The following is an 18,310-nucleotide window of genomic DNA, read 5'->3' on the forward strand; positions in this document are numbered from 1 at the left end:
CCCTTGCTTCACATTTGACCCCGGGCTGGAAAACAGCGGGCTGCTTAAACAGACCTGCGGGAAACGAAGCCTCATTTCCGGCGTGCAGCAGCGGCTTCGCCCGCTGATCGGGCGGGACAATTTTCGGCCCCTAGGACCGTTTGAGGGTGCATTTTTTTTTTAATCAACAGGAAATGACGTATTTGTTGTGACGTGGTACCGGACATGTGTGTTGGAAAAAGGGGTCCGACGCAACATGCCCCGGTCATCGTCGGGAGTAAACCCGGGAGGATGCACTGATTTCGGCCTAGAGGAGCAGCATTTGCCGCCTGGAGACCATTTTCTGGTCCTGAAAAAAAAAAAAAAAGGCGATCGAAATGAAGGTTGGTGCCAATCTTTAGTCCATCTAAAGGCCTAATTATAATAACAATCAAATATTACTTCAAATGTTTGTTTTTTTAAATATTTCGTTTTGTTTTGGGGGGCTAAAAAAAACGGTGCGCTCACGTAATTAAACTGCGATTAAAAGGGTTAAAATCCGCGAAATGTAATTAAAACTTGACATGAATATTTCAAGGAGAAGTAGGTCTAAAAGATTGGCTAATTTAAAGTGGAAAGAAATATTAATATATAATCTTTTTATAGCACTTTTTATGGCGTGGTCGGTTTGTGGCTCTAAGACCAATAGTGTATGCATTTTTCTAGGACCTCCCAGAGGTTAAGTTAACAGAACTTTTTTAAGACTTTGAGTATACACTACTTAATCTGTTTAATTACTTTGAACATTCGGGTTTACAGTGTGTTTCACACCATGTTTCTAAGATTTTCAGAGTGCAGTAACTAGTTGTGTGCAGATCAATTCTGAAATATCAGTTCCTTCAATACCAGATATTTATGTTCTAGAATCGATTCTGATATTAAAATATCGCTATTTTAGTAATTTGGGGAAAATTGGATTTTGTCATTAACAGCAACACAGCGGAAAAAAACTATATTACTGGGATCACCTAAATCAGGGATGTCCAACTCCAGGCCTCAAGGGCCAGCGCCCTGCAGCATTTAGATGTGTCCTTGATCCAACACAGCTGATTTAAATGGCTAAATTACCTCCTCAACATGTCCTGAAGTTCTCCAGAGGCCTGGTAATGAACTAATCATTTGATTCAGGTGTGTTGACCCTGGGTGTAGACTTGCAGTCAAGACCGCCTAAAGCAAGACCAAGACAAGACCAAGACCAGGGGGTATCGAGACTTAGACAAGACCAAGGCCAGGTCGAGACGAAAAAGTCTTTAAACTGTAGCCAGATGCTGCTTCGTTTATGGGTGTCGGGCATATTTATGTGTTTTTGCAATTCACTCGCACAGCCCTCTTCACCGCTGTCTACTGTCTCACTGACTTACTGAGAGGACAGACGCACGCTCCACTTGACTGTCGCGTCTCTCACCCTCTCTGTTTTTCACATAATGATATTATCCTATATCCTCGCACGTGATTGGCCACAATATGGAGGGATTGGAGCATAGCTAAGCCACTGTGTGAGAGCTGAGCAGCGAAAGGAAATTAAGTGAGGAGCCGGCTCTCGCTCAATGGGAGTCGACTCTGATTCACTACAAAGCACTCTCTAAGCACGGCTCTTAGAGATGATGCTTTTGCCAATGACACATTATCGAATTTTACGTTGTGTGTCATGGATATTGTTGACTGACTCCAAATCTCCCGACCACTATGTCGATCTAAGAAAGCAAGACTGAGACAGCGAGACCAAGACAAGACTGAGGGATCCGAGACCAAGACAAGACCAAGACTAAAGTCCATCGAGATCAAGACAAGTCCAAGACCACGTAAAACCAAGACCAGTCTTGGTCTCGAGACATCCAACTCTACCTGGGTGATATCTAAAACCTGCAGGACACCGGCCCTTGAGGCCTGGAGTTGGACACCCCTGACCTAAATGATTGTTAGAAAGTACTTCTTCTTCCACCTGTCATAGTGATGTGCAAAATATGGCCGTATAATTGCTCCCTCACTCAGTTGATAAAACAGCTGATAGTAAGCAGAGTCCTGTTAACAGCCAAGATGCGGTTTTTGACACATGTGGCAAGACCACAAACCTCGTCAAACACAAACAAAAAAAAGATGATGATGAGTTTACGATGAGGCAAACTGAAGACAAGGACAGGGACAAGTGCTGGTAAGGTGAGACAAAAGTTGCTCACAGAGTCCTGTGGTGTTCAGGCACTATCCAAGTACAGATGAAGAAAATGTGGAGCTGTTGGTGTGTAGCACTCTTGCTGAATTTTGGAAATTATTTACGTTTTTGTGTTGTTTAAATGACTAGAATTTATCGTATCTTTAAAACCATGGACTCCCATTTGTTTAAATTTACATTAATAAATATGGTTATGAAATAAGTCATGGAATAAATACATGCTACAATCGATATTATGTATGATTTTAGCTTGGATAATATGTGTGTCCCTGAAATCTCCTTACATCAGTTCAGTTGGCCTAGATCTAGTCAGTTAAGGTTGTAGAGCAAGTGGATTATATAGACAAGTTATCATTAAAATATACAGCATACCTAAAGTCAAACAGTCACTGTAGGCTTAAAAAATAAAAACAATTCAAAAGTATTTCATGCATAACATAGATGGATAATAACATGTGTGTATACAATTTATTATAATAATAATAATAATAATAATAATAATAATAATTATTATTATTATTGTTTGCAGTCTCATTGTTTTGAGTCACTGTTAACTGAATATTTTAGATATTTTAGATATAATTTAGATATTGACGTTTATGGGGTTTTTTTTAATTTATTGTATGTTAATTCTTAACACGGCAGCACGGTGGCACGGTGGTTAGCACTGTTGCTGCACAGCAAGAAGGTCCTGAGTTCAATTCCACCATCAGGCCGGGGTCTTTCTGTGTGGAGTTTGCATGTTCTCCCCGTGTTTGCGTGGGTTCTCTCCGGGTACTCCGGCTTCCTCCCACCATCCAAAGACATGCAGCTTGTGGGGATAGGTTAATTGGATAATCCAAATTGCCACTAGGAGTGAATGTGAGTGCGAATGGTTGTCTGTCCCTATGTGTTAGCCCTGTGACAGACTGGCGACCTGTCCAGGGTGTACCCCGCCTTTCGCCCTATGACAGCTGGGATAGGCCCCCCGCGACCCTGAAAGGGATAAGCGGAAGCGAATGGATGGATGTTAATTCTTCCTAATTAAACAGTAAAAACAAATGGTCTGATGTCTTGTATTCATTGTACAGATATAATTTGAAATAGACTATCTTTTATTATTATTTTCCAAACACATTACGTTTTTATACAAAGTACCTGAATCGGTTCAGTATAGTCAATGTCAACCCTCATTTTACTTGGTATCGGATTGGAATGGAAATCAACCTCAGTTTTATCTGACTTTAAAAGAAGGAATTGGAGGGCATCCATTTCTTTATGTCAGTAAGAAATTCCTGCAGTTTAACTGATTGGTGTGTGTCATCCAAGTTCAAGGATAGATGAAGATAAAGTTGGGTATCATCTGCTTAACAGTGAAAGCCTCATGCTGTCAACAAATGAATGGTGATGTTTCATCTATTTATTTTTAAATTAGCTTAAACCTACATTTAGTTGCACCCAGATACTACACACACACACACACACACACACACACACACACACACACACACACACACGCGCACACACACACACGCACACACACACACAAACACACACACACACACACACCATTGTATATCTTCTAGCCTCATATCCCTAACCCTCAAAATGTCACTGCTATTTAGTTTTCTGTCATTTCCATCCAAAGTTATAGCTGTATGTTTTAGTTTTTTTAGAAATCCATCAGTCAGAACAACCCTAATCTTCTTTACTTATCTAACTTGTTGCTAACTACTAATTAAAACTATAAAGAATATGTTTTAATGATGTTGTATGTTAAGTGTTATTGTAAAACCACTGCCACACTGATCAGATTATTCTAACTTTAATAATTTGGACAGTTATATGTATATCCAAGTGTTGCCAATTTATTTGAGTTTAGGAGCTACGGGGTTGTTTAGATCTGTAATGGTCATCAGACTAAACAGACGGATTACTTTTGGGAATCTTTTAAGAGACGACAGACTCTATCAAGCTGTGTGTTTTTGTAGCTTCATCAGTTACTTGATTGTGCTGATGCATGCTGAAGGTGGAGTCCTACAGGTATAAAAATAAGGCACCAGGAAACTGTGATATGTCAGAAATGATCGGCTACAAGTACAGCAAAGCAGTGAAAGCCTCTAAGATTCTGTAGTCATTTCTATCTGTCATCACACTAAGAACTGCGAACCCTGTTTTGTTCTGTTCCTTGGATGAGGGACTCTGATTCCCTCCATGGAACTGTCTGATAAAATGGAGGTTAGATAACAGCCTACAGTTGTACAGTATGTGAAAATCCTGCAGAGAATATCAAGCTCATGCAGGTCGCTTCAGTTCAAACCACTGTGGATGTCCACACAAATGCATTTCTGCACAGAGAACAGGGCTGTGTCGGTGCTGCTCAGAGTTAATGCAGAGCTACACCCCGCCTGTTTAGTGGGAGGCTCAAGTGTGCTGTGACAAGCAGTGAGACAGCTTCCAGTCGGCAGCGGAGGTTGCAGTGACCTCATCACGGACACATTATGAAGATCAAGTGTCGATGCTGAGTAAATGCCACAGTGTAGCAGGGGAGTTTATAAAGATCAGCCTCCTTCCATCAGAAAAATCTTTCAGTCTTGAGGTCAAATGCTGAGCGCTGCGCTACTTTTTCACATCCTCAAAGTGACAAGTGGGTGCACTGTGCAAATATCAGGACATTTATTCCTGCAATCGCTGTTACACTGACTGAATAAAATCAGGTTTATAGAGGTGGTGCAGCCCTCCCACCTGGTGCTGTCAGATCCCTCGGCTCATCATATCACACAATATGTGTGGGTTCCTGCAGGGCATCTTGACGGCACTCTGACCTACCTTTATCCCTTAGTTTTACATCAGTTTATAGAAATAAGTATGAACGTTTTCACTCAATCTCGTCTGACTGATGTTCTGTTCAGACATTTTGATTACTTCTCACTGATCTGACCTCCAACTTTGTATAACACAACTCAAAACATTTGAAGCTGATTTGACCTCAGTGTGTTAAAGAACACTTTTGCTTTGGATGACATCAACAGCCCCAACAATGAAAGCCTCGAGCTTCAGAGGCCTCAAATATCCTGTGAATTCATCCATTTTTAGTACTGGGTCATTCAATAAGAAATTCATGAGTGACCCCCTCGATTCAATTTATTTGAAGACTTTTTTTTTACCTTTGTACTATGAATAATTTTAGATACAAGCCCTCAGGAAAACATAGTTGCAAAACCACAGAATTTCACTCACCAAAACTGGATCACAGAATTATTGGACAGTTGTGTAATTAAATTAGTCACACAGCAGCCATATTAATTGTTAAGTAATTGCATTAAAATGCTCCAAAAGGCATCAACTCAGTCCACAATCTGCTGTCAAGTTGGATTTCCCACGGGAGTCTATGCAGGCTGACTCACTGCTGGAACCAGCCGTGGACATTAGAGGAACTTTGTGCTGACTTCATTTATCAGCCCTGGAGTTTGCTGTTTGGATTAAAATCATGTGATGGGGAAAAGCATATGTACATCAGAGTTAGTTAAAAGAATTTATTAAAGCCTGCATATATATAACCTTCGCCCTCGATATGAGCACTGCTCTTACTAGAGCAGAAGGAATGAGGAACTCTGGCAGGGAGATCAGGCTCGGCTGAGAATGGACTTCCAGCATGTGAAATTAGCTCCCCTGCTGTAAGTTACAGCCCCTCTGCTGAGGAGAATATAAATATTTCCTCGTACTTCAGTGCCCCTGGGTTAAAACCTTGCAAGCACTCAGTACATGAGGGATATACATTATGGCTTCTGTCAGACCATAAAAAACATGTTTCTTGATGCTTTAGCTGTGATTATTAGACAAGCCAGAGGGGCGGTGGGAACACTGGGGTGGTTTCTGCTCCAAAGCCACGGTGTCTCCACACAGATGCGATAATGGCACATGTCAGCAGAGTTTAGCAGCAGACGACGACTCCAAAGTAAGCGCTATGCTTAATGTACATGTAATTCAACAAGACAAAGTTTTGGCAGCAGAGGGTTTTTATTGCCATAGCTGGAGTGCAGAGGTTTGTGGAAAACAACATAATTCAAGATGTTGCTCATGACATACAACCATAAGGAAAAACAGGAGAGGGTTGTTTCTACTGGTTTATGTTGTGAGCGATGGAAATGTTCCACACAGAACAATAAGGCAGTAAGGCCCTGCCTGAGACTGTGCAGCAGACTCTAATGTTCATGTTTCACCGTGTTATTAGAACAATGTGAAACATGAACTCATACAGACGAAGGTGACAAGTGAAGTTCCTTACTCTGTCAGATCTAAGTCATCTTTAGTGATGAAAAGTCATAATCCTTTTTTTCTTTTGTTAGTGTTTAGTCAAAGTCTCGGATACTTAACATTATAACTTAAAGCTACAAAACTTTAAAGTATGTTTTTATGGAGTGGGTTTTTAAATGAAGAGCAAAACAGGTGGAGACAGTGGGGAACAGAGGTTCACCCTTTGGAGTAACCACCAACCCTGTGTGTCTGCCTTTATCGTCATCTGTGAGAAGCGCCTTAAGTCTTCATACTTTCTAATGGCCACCAGGGGGCGAGCCCCGTGGTTGCAAAAAGCAACAGCACAAAGTGTTCACAGAAGTCTGATCAGTCAGTAAACACTTTTGTATACGTTTATAGGTTCAGCCACTCATTTCAGGTTATATAGAATAAAATGTTGTAAATTACAGTTGTATAATTTACGGATTAGGTTAGGATTACAATTAGATTAGGTTAGGAAAGGTACATTCATTGGCTAACAACTCGTGGCTGAAAACGAGACTTCTCTAACTAATGAAATTAGCTTTCATCTGCTAAACTGAATGCTTACAGCTCAGACGGTCATGCTAATATTTACTTCCTGCATATACATATGCACTCTCTCATCCATCTATGTACAGACACAATGGAGACAGGAGAACCTTTACATGACATTCATCAATCAACGAGGCACATATTTGATTTGATCTGTCCTACCAAAGTTATTCCAGAAGCATGTTTCACGACTCAACATTGTTGAAGATATGTCTGCCACCACATTACTGAAACTGTTGGGAATAACCACTGTATAAGTACATCAAAACAACTAGCTCATATGTGCTTGGTTTTTGTTGCTGATTTGCTCTTCTGTAGCCAGGAGCAGGACGATCACCATATTTGTTAATTGCAAAATTCTCCAATTTCCATTCCTGATTCTTTGCCATGTTTCTCTTGAGTTATGGTCAGTGTCAGTAGTGGCATTGTAAAACTTTAGGGTTATTTTGGGACCATCTGTGGTGTGTCTTTTCTCCTGCTGATGTTGGAATTTTGAGCTAAAGCTCAGAAGCAGGAGGTTAGTGACCCTAAACACTTGAATAAATCTACTACAGAATTGCTTCAAACCAAGAAGGAGCCCGGCCAGAGTTCAGACTTCAGCCCACTTACCTAGTTCTGTAAGAAGGGAAGGACGAAATTCAATATGTATGCTGATTGTGAAAGTCTGGTTATTTTTGCTCCTCATCCCGGCTTGTGTGACTTGCCTTTTGGAAAACTCAATTTCATGAAAGAAAAACCAAAAGCAAAACCCAGGGAATCTTTTATCATAGATGAGACACATTATATCAAATACTAAGCAATCATTCTCTTAAGCAGAGTTGCTAATGTTGCTTGTTTATATTTTTCTAACAATTATAATTAAAAAAAATAAAAAATGATAACTTCAAAGAAGAAAAAAAATCCACTGATGTGCTTCAGTAGAGGTATTATGTGTTTCTTTTGTTTCTATGTTATATTGTTGCTTTATATAATATAATATATAATAGAATGGTGAAATCTAATCCCTCTACAGACCGCAGAACTTGCCTTACAGACCAGGCTCTGATCATTCTGCTAAATTTGCATAAATTAGCCAGATCTATCCTCACAAGACTTGAGGTATTTTGCAATTTTAGCTTGTTATAATACAAGCTTGCTTGATTTTGTCTCCGTAGCTTTACGATTTCTGTATGAATCAAATGATCTGCTGATATTGATGGCGATTTTTATCTGATGAGAAAAGTCCAGCTTGCAAACATGGGTTTCATGTTTTAGCTTACCGGCGATCATGGACTAATATTGACTTGATAGCCAACATGACAGTTAGATAGCTAACCTTAGTTTGCTTTCTCTACTTTTGTGTCCTAGGCATCCTTGCTTTTGTTGCAAACATAATATCTCAGGTCATTTCTTGTATTTCTTGGCATCCAACAGACTTGCACTCTGATTTGAGAAACATCCATTAACTGAAGAAAAAACAAAACAAAAACTTGTAATTTACTGAAATGCATGTAGATGGAGTGCACAGTCTGAAAGAAACCCAACTCCCTCTACTCGTTATGCACTCAGGAGGATGATCAGCGCTGGCCCCATTTCAGCGTTGTAAATATATTTCTATAATAACTCATCCATCTATTTAAAAACAGTCACAGACGACTTCTACAATGAAGTTTGTTCAAGTGGAGGAGATAAAAATATGTTTATGAATTATAGTGAAAGGCTGTTGTCCAAAACACCCATAAGCAGTGCTTGAAATTTCATCCATCAACATGCAGTCGAACAGCACCTGTAGCACAAACACACATTAACTCATCACATGGACTGACAGGAGACCAAAACAACCCCCACATGAGGTTAGACCAGGAAAGAGCAGTGTAAGGAACAGCTTTTCTCCAGATGAACTATTATCAAGTATTTACGGCATCAGCGAGGACCTCACAGCTCTGACAAGCGCTGACAAATCACCCCTCCTCCTCCGCCGCTTTCTTCTTCCGCTGGACCAAACGGGGGAGCCATTAGAGCAACACAAAGTGTTTAACCTCGAGGAAAATGCACAAACAAATGCAAGGCTGTGCTATCATAGAAAACGTGCTCTGACACAGGTGCTGGGAGGAAATCAGGACACAAAAACACCTCTGTAGATTACTTTTATTTGTGTAGACTAAACAAACTTAGTTTCCCTGAAATAATGTAAAGGAGATTTTTAATTTTGTGTCCATAATCATATGTTTTTGTTTTTAAAATAATTTTGCCAACTTTCCACCCTGCCCTGCTGCATCCGGAGTGGCTGAAACAGACTCATAGAAACACTGCTGACCAAGAAAACACTTTTCGAAATGTAAAAAAATCCCTCACTCATATTCGTTTAATGATTGGCTCTTATCAGTAACTACATGTCCTTCCCGATTTTCTCCCACAAAGCCACCAACCATCTGCTTCCTGTTGACGCCGGCACACGCATATGGTAATTAGTTAAATCCACATAATATTCTGGAATTTAAGTCATCAATCCTGAAGCACAGACTTCTTTGATGGTCCATTTGTCAAAATTAAGTACACAACAAGCCATTGTGTTTGTCAGATAACTGCATTAAAAATCTGAATTAGCAGTTAGCAGACAGCTAGTAGCTACAGTCACATGTGTTGGAACACATGCCAAAAAGGATCATCCCTAACTCTAGTTGGGACGATTAGTTACAAAGAAGTAATTTAATCCACATACAGCTGTTTCAGCTGTTTCGAAGTTTGTAATTATCCAGAGAAATCGTCCATCCATCCACTGTCTGTTGCTTGTCTGAAGTCAGCTCTTGGTGGCAGCAGGCTAAGACATCCTTCTTCCCAGCCATAATTCCTAGTTCCTCCTGGGGGATCCCAAGGCGCTCCCAGGATATATGAGGCATATAATCTCTCCAGCGGGCTCTGGCCTACCCCAGAGTCTCCTGCCAGTCTGTGTGCCTGGAAAACCTCTCCAAAATCTACTTGAAGATCCCTATGGATGTCTTAGCACAGCCACTCTATGGAGGAGATTCGTTTCAGCCACACCTTTAGATTTAAAGTGATCGCTGATACTTTATGACCATAGACGAGGTTTGAGACATGATAAATTGAAAGCTTTTGTAGCAGGCTGTAAACCTGCTTGGTACTGCTGCAAAGCTGGACATTTTAACATGGGACTGACTTACTTTTGGAGCAAGCCTCAAGTGGACATTAAAGGAACTGCAGTTTTTGGCACTAACCTGTTTGATTAATTTTGTCAGTCCTGGAGGGTTGATGCTTGGCTGGAAGTGACAGCAACACCTCAGAAATACCACAGACACATGTGGCAGATGTGGCCAGAGCACCTGGGGTCCACTCTTCGATGGGTCACAGTTGTTTTAGAGGCACTAAAAGGTGCACCTGCACAAGATCAGTTAAGAGGTTTTAATATTGTTGTTGCTGATTTCGAATATATGCTGTAAAAAACAGTATTTATTGGCACCTGAACCACAATTTATTTTTAATTTAGCAAAGGAGAAATGGAGAGCAGACAGCCCCTCATGTCCCCCGTTACTGGGGTGCCTTTATTGTGCTGTTGTTGTCATTTACATTTTCTTCTGTTTTTGTTGTCAGACAACAAAACTAGTATGAAATCTGAGCGTGGTTCATAAATACCACGCTGACCACAAGTCGTTATCGAGGCGCCGAGCTGCAGATGAAATCATTATTTGAAAATGAACAAAAACACAAGTTGACAGCAGCGGTGCAGAGAGATCGCCTCTAACAACGTTTAAAATGAGAAAAGACAGAGAAGGTGAGAAGGTTGTCAAATACAACTTCCTTGTAGAACTTGAGGACATAGTATTACACTCCTTTTTTCCCCCTCACAAACTATAGTGTGAACCGTTTCAGCCACATAAAGGGGACACACACAGTCAGTAAATATAAACCGTGCAACAACTAAAGTCATAAACTGGACTTTTTCATTTCATTCATTAGAGTTAAAACATTTTGTACATGACTACATGAACCTTTTTTTGTTGTTGTGTACAGACACACGTGGACTGCCCCCCTCTCACGCCACACACAGACCAGCCTGCGGGGATCCCGCCTTCCTTCCTCCGTCCACTCGGGCCCACCCTGCACCTAACTCAGGACGAGACACACACCTGCTTCCACTCAGCTGCGGTCCCTTTGAAGCCAACATGTGGAGGTCTCTTACTGAAGCGCTTGGGGCTACTCTGCCCTAATTTCCCACTGTATACACAGATTATCTGTGCCTGGTAATGCAAACAGAGGGATCATCTAAATGCATGTGAACGCCCCTAATGGGCCCTGCCGATTGGACCTGGAACGGGGCCGCTCAATGTGGAGATGCCTGCAGTTCAGATTTGCACCGTGGCAATTCGTCAAAGGGATTACACACGTCTGCAGGGGCCTTTCCACAACTCCAAACTATTGCTATGGGAATCGTGCATACTTATGATGTATATATACAATATATCATCCTTTTCCGCTGGATTTGGAAAGAGCTGCCTCTACTTATTCATAAACTAAACATGAAACTATTCCAGCTCCTTGAAAGGTTTTTTTGCAATCAGTGAAGATTTCCTTGGATGAGTTTTGGAGATGGATTTCTACTCTGCTTGGCACTGCTCTTGACATTGTGTAGAATAACTTGAGGCAGCGGTAGCACCACAAATATGGGTCATGTAATCTATTCGAATTGATATTTAAATCATTTATATGTCAAATGGTGTTTTGAAGTAGCAGTCCAAACGAAACTGTTGATTTGGCAGGTTTGGATAAACCAGCAATCAAAATTTCTTTCTTTCTGAACTCACACACACTTGGATCCACTTTAAACCAGGCGTCACTCCAAATGAAAGACAACCACAATGTGGCGTGGGATGCAGTTAATGAGTTTAAAAGTGCGACAGCATCTGCTATGAGCCCCTACGAGTTGGATTGACAGGTAGGGCCAGAAAATCCACAGTCGTTGCAAACAAGCTGCTTCCCACAGATGCTGCCGACAGATGACAGTTGCTGGGCATCGTCGAAGCCGTCATGAAGAAAGGAGAGCTCCCGCTTTGCACCTGATAGAGCGTACAAAGGCTTCCAGGCAGCAGGCCCGGGAATTCAGCTCAGGGCCCAGGAAGTCAGAGGAAGCCACTTGGAGGGACGGCACAGCCAAAAGAAGCCCTCTTCAGTACAATAACTTCAGCGTGATGTGAAATCAGCCCACTTTCATGCGGGACTTTAATAAGGACTGGGTGGTTGTGAATGCTTGCTGACTGCAGATGCCCACCTGCCTCACCCACTAACCCCCTTTAAATAAATTGTTGATTTGAGGGGCCTTCCCCATGGCCAATAGCAGGTTCCCATGATCAGGTAGACGTTCATGTTCCAGAGATGACAGAAAAATCATTCAGATGTGTAGCTGCTGCTGCATCAGAAGCTGACGTGGAAAAATATATGATTTACATCTGGTGCACTCAGCACATATTGCTAGGCTTGCGCACACGCCCCGTAAGACTGCACATGACGTCAGGGTCCAAGCACGGAGTGACTCCAGACTTCTGACAAATTGCCGTCTTTGATTTTATTGGTATTTGACCTTGAGACTGATGTGGGATCCCTTCATATTATGAGAGGGCATAGATTATGAGCCAATGTGTTTTCAATAGAGCCCAGATCCATGCTAGCTGGTTTACGAGCAGTGGAGTGATGAAGTGGTTATTCAGGGAATGCTATAAGTGAGAGGGACAGGGATCGCCTTTCCAAAAGCCTTCTTTAGGGCAGACGGGGCATCCTTAAAATCATTTACAATATATCCTCTGTTGCACTCTAATCGAATCTGAATCAGACTGCCAGCCACGGCTTAGGGCTTTCTGACTGGAAACATCTTGCTTTCCATCGTAATATGTGCTATAGTATACTGTAAAAGAGCGCTACGACTAACTGCAAACCAGGATTGTGAGATTCTCGCTGCTGAAGGTGATCAAAAAGAGACACGCACCATAAAGGAATGTCATAAACATTGCCAGCTTCAATTTCAATGGAAACCTTGTGAAAATAAACTTTACAAGTTTGTTTTAAGTTCAGTTTTATTGATTGATGTCTGCAATATTTCAGAATTTAAAGGCTGTCGAGTCAGCTCTTCTGCAATGTCATGCTTAATAGAATTGGGACAAATGTACAAAGATCTCCAACATCAACTGACACTGCTTAAAGATATAACATGCAATAAATATATACAGATGCTGTTTTTGTTTATTCTCATCTGTGTTTCCAATAAACAATAAAATCAATAGAATCAGTAAGAATTCTATTGATTTGATGGTCTCAGTGATGTTTGATGCTTCTTCTTACCCTCACCCCCCAACCAGTCACAGCAAATGGCTGTTCCTGAGCCTGAATTAAGAATTTACAAGCAGATTAAACAGGATTTAAGTCAAGTAGTCTGCAAAAATTGAAAGAAAATAGCCAAAACTCAGCCCTGATGGACATCCTGAGCCTGGTTCTGTTTGAGGCTTCTTCCTGTTCTTTCTTCACACTGACCCCAACTTATGCTCCTAATGAATCAATTGATCATTATGTTTTTATCTTTTATATTATGGACTCATCAATTTACCGTAAAAAGTGACCTCATAAAGTTGTGTACAGTGCTGCATAAATGAAACTGAATTAAAATGTTTAGTGGAATCGAGTTCTGCCACACCTTAATCCGTATTTGATTTTACTGCCTTTATCTCTGAATTTCTAAAAGAGTAGTGTTTTTTTTTAGTGCTGTGGTGTTGAGATAGTTGACCATCAAAGTGAAGCTATCAAATGATCTGTTCAACTGTGTTTCTATCCTCACCTTCGACCACAAGTTTTCAGTAGTGATAATAGAAAGATAAGATTGTGGATTCAAATGGCAGAATTTCATCTGAATGGTGTTCGGACTCAGTCTTATGGTGTGTTTACGAAAATACAAAGAGAATTTACTTTTTGCCTGGTCTGGTTACACATGAAGTCTATCCACTGAGGTCAACCCATGCAGCTAGACATGAGCCAGTGCTTTCACAAATTAAAATATTCACTCCCACGAAAACCAGTGAGCTGGAATTCTCCCAGCATCACTGAGTATCAGAAATGGAGACTTAGAAATGCCATTAGACGGCAGCTGGAGCTAAATTGTTCAACTTAACTTTTAACAACAGTGAAAAAGGATAAGGTATTTGTGCCGATAGTGTTAGGGCAGCTGTCCCTTTAAGAGTTCTGATACCTGGTGACATCACAGGAAGCAGGAAGTAGTAAGGTTTAGTGAAGTTTGCACATGGCCAAGGAGACTGCCATGAATCCACATGCATCTGCCTTCAATCCTTCGTCTTTTGGAGCATCGTCTGTATGTATATTGTTTATTTGATGCTTATCTGTAGTTCTGTGGTTGTATTTTGTGACATGAGGGAAGTTTAATGTGTAACTTTGATACATTGTTGAAACCACATGTTTAGAGCACGGCTAATGCTTATTCTTGCAGCTAAAGTGCTACGCTATGTTGATTTAGATTATTGTAGACTTGTAGGTACAGTGTATATGTACGATTTAAAGAATATACTGTAATTATAATTGTGTTATGTTTGTTTCAGTTTCACACTTTCTACATCATTAAACCTGTGGACAAAGAGTAATGGTCTTCAGAGTCTTGATGGAAGAAAAGTGTTGAACCTTGCTGCCGGTTCCTCTTCTGTGCAGTGTGAAGAGGGAAAGACAGTACAGTATTATTATGCTACAGTAATTGTGTCCAACAATCGGTTGTGCGCCTCCTTGCCCTGTTTGGCTTTCGGGGCAAATATTTGTGTGCGTCACATAAGTAACATGAGGTAAAGCTTTGCATTGTGTTTGGTGTGACTGCACCCTTAGAATTTAGGAGGTTGGCCACTCAGGTGGAGCTCAGACTCACTGCATAAGCACCGCACAAGGAGCCAGCTCAAGCTGTTCAGGTGGAGCAGGGTGTGTAGACCCAGGAAACTCTATGGAGGAAGTTATTGAGAGGCATGTGACCAGCAGTATTAAAAAGGTCTTAAATTTATAGTTTCTTAAGAGAAAAAGGTGATTACATATCATGTCATTAAGTTATGTTACATTTTAATGTTGACCAAATGAAAATAAACAGTCAGACAGCAGTGTACTTAGTAAACTGCACTGTGTATTGTTGGTTTTAGCACCCATCACTTCTAGCATTCATGATGGATTACAACCTCACGTACAGCCTGACCCCATCAGCACACACATGCGTATGCCATTTCCCTAATCCAACTTATATCAAAAGACACAATTTATTATCCTTTCTCTTCTTGCATTCCCCTCTGTTCGCTCTTTCTCCCGGACTATGATGAGGTATTGAGAAAAAGAGAGGATTAAGTTACCAGGAAATTGAAAAGGTGCAAGAGCAGCCAGAGATGTGAGATTACTCTGGTTTATAACACATCTCCTGATGAGGATAACACGTGTGTGTTTAACACAGTGCGTGAGACGGGTCCAGCCGAGGGGTGAGGGGGATGGAGGGATTGCAGGGTGGAAGGTGGTGATAGACTGAACGATACCTGCGGATAAACAGGAAAGCGGAGAGGGAGGGGAGCTGTGTGCGGGTCTCTGATGTGGTTTGGACCTCAGTGAGGTGAGGCGTGGGTGTGCTTGTGCATATGTATGTTTAAATGTGATTGGAATGCAATGAGGAAGAAAATTTCTGTCAGGAGCTTTGTATATAAGAATCTGATTAATTTAAGTGTTTTTCATGAACCAATGGAGCATAACAGTATTTACAGCTTAGGCAAAAGTCCACTATGCCTGTCTCCATACCAAGTTTCCTGTGCTTCATTGCCTTACTACAGAATGAATAAGTGTAGACAGATATACATTTTATTACTAAATAAATATTAATATCATAATAAAGGAAAACGAAACAATTATCAACTTTCAAAGTGTACTAAAATTGTTTTAGATGAAGGGGGAGGAGCTAAAAACAGACAGGATGAACTGCAGGCCCTCAGTTCTGCAGTGCAGCTTTGTATTAGTTAAACCAAGATTAGCTAATACAAGGCTTAAACTGAGTCATGCAGCTTTAGGAGAGACCAAGACTAAAAGCATGAAGCTGGAAATGAGCATAATAGGTCCTCATTTACAAACAAACAAACCAAAAACTGAGAAGCTCATTTTGGTCTTCAAGGAAAGGATTGTAACTTGTAACTTATTGTAATTTCTTGCACACCCGGCCATTAGCCTGAGCCACCACTGTGTGATGGTTTCTTCAGGGAAATTTAACGCCATCATATCAAAGTGGAAAATAAATGAACACAGACCCCAGAGAGCATGTGTGCATCCATGAGATATGTTTGTGCTTGTGATTATGTTTGTAATAGTGGCACATTTGTATGAATAAATCATTAATGGTGTTCACCATGTGCCGTAGGTGTATGCGTATTATTTGTTTCCACTTCCGTTGGCATGTCTGCTCATGTTTGAGCAAAAAGGAGAGCGACAGCAGGAGGTGTCTTCAGAAGCACTCCCTGCTGCGAATCAAGCCCGGGTTTCCTCTCAGATGTAATTATCACTCTGTAATTATTGACTAATTACACTTTATAGCGACTGGAAATCCTCCTGATAACTTCTCTTTTCTCCAGATGGGGAAAGAAATCTGCAGAAAATGTGTGTAGGTGCAGAAAATAACAATAGTGCCATACTTTCTGAGCATAATGAGCAATGAAACATAGTCATTAACTGTGATTTTCCTATTGTCATTATCATTTTTATAATGATATTCAGGTCAATGGAGAGCACAAGGCACCAGCTCAAATGCAGCAATAAGTGTCATGACTTTGGTGCCTCGATTAAGCCTGTGAAACACGTGTGAGGAAAGTAATGTGCTCATTTTAATTGTAATAATTACAGATAATGGCCTCAGCAGTCAGTTCTATATCATTAGACCAATAGAGTTGCATGTATATATTTGTTCAGAAGCACATCTCTGCCCGTGAAAAGGTTACATCACACAAACTAGCCGTTTCTGTTGGTCTGAGCTGAATGTGTCGCATTGTGCTCACAACACATGCCCTCAAGGGCTAACATACATGCTGTTCCTATCTGTCAGGCTAGGAACAGCATATCTGGGCCAAATCAAACCTACTGTTTTATGCGATGACAACTCCGGCTGCTGAAACATCATTTTAACGTGTAACTCTATAAATCCCTGGTGAATGCTGCCAGCCTCTGAGGGTCGATTCCCGGAGAGCTTCCGACGCTAAAAACGGCTGCAGAGACGGTGCTGCGAGGAAAGCGAATGTCATTATCTCAACGTTAGGAAGCATCCCTCAAAAGTTCTCCATGCCGAGCCAAAAGCGTTTGTTGAAAGATGATTGTGGTTTAATGCGAATTGGGTTTTATTTTTGTATTTCCGCTGGAAGACGATGACATGATTCAAGGAAAACTGGGTGAGGTAAAAAAAGAACTGTCAAGCAATGAGGATGCACTAGTGCATCTTAAAAAGGTAAACCTATATATATTCTTTATACATGTGAAATACCAAGTCCCGTTTTTGCTTATTTTTGAAGATTATGGCTTATAGCTAAGTATTATGCTTCAGTCAGGTTAATGAAACTTGCTAGATTATTAACATCTGAGTGGGCCCGACCCAAGTGGGACATCATTTGTTGGGGGTGAATGTATTGACTGACTTGGAGTATTTGTACTATGACCTATGCTTTTAGTCACACTGCAGTTATATTTAGTTTGTTTTAGGAAAATATCACAGTTCGAGTTAAATTTTGGGGTGTGCAGGATAAAAAGAAAAAAGTTATTATTATGCCACCAAGGGATTTAGTGTATTTAAACTGTTGTAAAGGAGTTGTTCTCATTACAAGACAGAAACTGCAATCAGTTGTGATATTCATATATTCTTTATTTATCAAGGTAAAAACTCTGGCTTTCAAAATGTCTTTCCTCATGAGATATCTAGCCAAAAGATCATCAGAAATGCAAACAAATATAACATAACAGTTCTGTAAAAAGACTGATTGATGACAATGTATATAACACAATGTAGGTACAATAACATAGTCATGATAATATTTGCAAAACAGGTCATTTCTTTATTTTATATGTAACTGCTTCCTAAAACCTGCTGACTACAGCACATTTACAAACATAAGCAAAGATACTAGACATAAAAACATAAAAAAACTTCAGATATCACCCTTTGGCTGAGCGGGGAAACCCTAACTGAACAGAGTCCAAAGTGTAAAGAACTAATCTAGAGTGAAATGAAAGAGTGAAAGTCGCAGTTTGAGCTTCGGTTTGAAGCTGCAGACTGGAGCA

Source organism: Maylandia zebra, linkage group LG16 (genome assembly GCF_041146795.1).
Source record: "Maylandia zebra isolate NMK-2024a linkage group LG16, Mzebra_GT3a, whole genome shotgun sequence".
Classification (NCBI taxonomy): Eukaryota; Metazoa; Chordata; class Actinopteri; order Cichliformes; family Cichlidae; genus Maylandia; species Maylandia zebra.